The sequence below is a fragment of the Choloepus didactylus genome, chromosome 7 (genome assembly GCF_015220235.1).
Source record: "Choloepus didactylus isolate mChoDid1 chromosome 7, mChoDid1.pri, whole genome shotgun sequence".
Taxonomy (NCBI): Eukaryota; Metazoa; Chordata; class Mammalia; order Pilosa; family Megalonychidae; genus Choloepus; species Choloepus didactylus.
The window spans coordinates 86,817,509-86,820,346 of record NC_051313.1 but is presented as its reverse complement, the minus strand read 5'-3'; the positions used below and the strand labels follow the sequence as shown (position 1 = coordinate 86,820,346).

At 38.1% G+C, this 2,838-nt stretch overlaps 1 pseudogene; it reads right to left on the bottom strand.

Annotated features, from left to right (window-relative positions):
- Positions 1–1,250: 1,250 nt before the first annotated feature.
- Positions 1,251–2,504, bottom strand: LOC119540370 (annotated as a pseudogene).
- Between the last annotated feature and the right edge of the window lie 334 nt (positions 2,505–2,838).

Below are 2,838 nucleotides of genomic sequence, written 5' to 3'. Positions count from 1 at the left end.
ACAACCCACAGTGCCTATCTCATGCCTGTTCTTCCAATGTTGCTTCCCATGGGCCTTCACTCAGGCTAAGATGCTGCAGGAACCTCTTGATGATTGTCAAAGTGTATCTCGTGAGTAGGAGAGGTAACTTGTAGACAAACATTTGACCAGTCATAGAGAGAAAACATTCTCTAAGCTTTTCTCCTTTCACCTTTCTGGATTGAAAGTACATCATGGAAACAGAAATTAAAGGTTAGGAAAGTACTGGAAAGAAAGGAAACTCAGTAAGACTCAGTGACTGGGAATACCATTATTATAAATGCTTTGGCTTTTAAAGCACATATTAATGTTTCAAATTCCATTCTCCGTGAAAGAAGACATTCCAATGCAGAAGGATAATTCCTGGATATGGTCAATGTCTAGGGTCAAATTTAATTTCTGTTGGTATATTTCCCCCTATTGAAATTTCTTTGTCAGGATATGAAAGTGAACAATGATTAAACTGAGTGGCATTCTGTCAAGATCAAACTGAGCTCTTCATAAAAGTCAGACATCACTAAGTATCTACATTCATCTTGGGCAATATTTAATATTGTATGATAGAAAAATAAATTAACCTAGCAGTGGCTAGGGATTGACTTGCCCTCTCAGTAAAATAAGTGTTCAAAAAGCAATGTGATACAATTGTTTTCCAGGTAACTTATACTATTTACTTCAAATGAGACATGTCATAGACATGGCATTGCACTAATTCATCTTCTAGATCCTATGACTGGAGAACTATGTTGAAGAAATGCCAACTCTACCCTGAAGGAGCATAGTCCTCAAGATTAAGATGGAACAGAATAAAAAAAAATATTGCTGATTTTAATTCCTTTGGAATTTTATATTACAAAATCAAAAGCCTTTGATTTTGTTCTTGAATTTCTTCAGTCTTTGGGGTTGACTTACAAGGGATTTAATTTTTTTTGAATGATCAAAAACAGATCTTTGTTATAACTGTATAAATGTGATCCATAAGTGTCCACCACTAGTTTTTCAAAAAGAAACATGCTATGAATAAGCAAATTACATTTTCCTACTGATGTATATGGACTCCCTAGATGTCTCATTGGTCTTAATTACAGACCACTAACAGTAAAATAGTTTTAGTATAAAGTGTAGCACAGTGTTAAGACATTTTAGCTTTTGCACATACGTATTGCACTTCTGGCTGATAATGCAGAAAAATTTGCAGTATTACACTGTTAAGCTAGGTTGCATCCATTGCTTTAAATAGCATCAATGTCAATGACATCATCCTTATTTTCAGACTTCATGGTTTCAACCCTAGGTACACTGGCAGTCTTTGAATACATCCCTTCAATGTTCTCATCTTCATCTTCTTCTTCACCACCAGAAGATTCCTCCTCTGCTTCCTTCAACCATTTTGGTTCCGCTTTGGCACAAATCTCTTTGGCAAGTTCCTTTGACCCATATATCTCAGAGGAGTTTTCTGGCCAGCTGATAATGACGTCTTCTTCCAAAATGTCTGCATCATACAGCTCCTTCAAGATATGCTGCATGGCTACCACACATTCCAAACCATGAAGAAGGTACCATTGAGCCTTTTTGTTACAACGAAATTAGAGGAAAGGGCACCTATATTTCTTAATTTGCTCCCTAATCTTCTCATTAAAAAGAACTCCAGTCCAAACAAGAGGGAATCATGGCTTTTACATCCAGTCTTTCTGCTTCAGCAACAATTTCTTTGGTAGATAAGCCAATAATATCCTTTCTTTCTTTTTCTTAACAAAATAAAATAGGATGTTGACCCATTTTTCAACAGTCCTTTCCAAATCATCACTGAGTATCAAAATTTTTGCGTGGTCACTGATTTCATCCATTTGCACCGTTAAGCTTCCTTGGTTGTAACTTCCCCCCAGTCATCATCCTCCTCTTCTTCCATAGCAGGTGGAGGAGGACTGATTTAATTTGGTGGTGGTGGTGGTGACTCACTGCTAGATACAGAGCCATTTTCCGTGTCTTTGCCCTTCCTATTTTTCTTTTTCTTTTCTTTCTTTCCTGTACCGTTGTCACTATTCTCAGGTGGTTTTTTGAGAATGAATGTGCAAAGTTTATGATGAGTGTCAAGCATGCCTCGATAGCCACAGGCTTTAGAAGAATTACATATTTTTTGCTTCTTTGGATTGACTTGCAAATCTGTTTCAGGATTTGCATACTCAGGACAGAGAAGAAATTTTTTTAATGAATCCATCCAACATGCCTTGCAGCTTATTTGCCTCAAGAGAACCATTGAAAATTTAACAGTCATTCTTAAAATCAAACTGGGTCTGTGTTCCCAGCTCACAACCAAAATATTTGGTGAGATATGTTCAAGGCCGATTAAGTGCCTTCACAACATCAATCTTATTGCCTATAATTGCCTTGATTCCATTTCCTTCCCCCTCAACCTTGGTGATCAAATGGGGCATCTTGTAGCCATAGAACTGGTCTGACACACTGCGGTTGATGTTGACAGACATCTTGGTTTTTTAGTGGCTTTTTCAATAAGATGAAGAGATCTTTGATTGCAACCTTTGGTATCCTCTGTCTGGAGAAGAACGGATGATATAACTGACTGAAACATTCTCGGCCTGTGACATGAAAAATTGTTTGCCAGAGGCTGTAAGCGTCTTGCTTGTATGCTGTGTTTCCCCAATACAGGTATCAATGGCTGCTCAACAGCTTGTTTTCGTACAATAAAGACATAAAACCAGGACTGGTATGAAGTGAGATGCATTATTAACCAATGTCGGAGGTGGCAGTGCTGACAAAGGAGGCAGAGGAACAGGCTGAGCGGTAGAGCAGCCAGGCCAG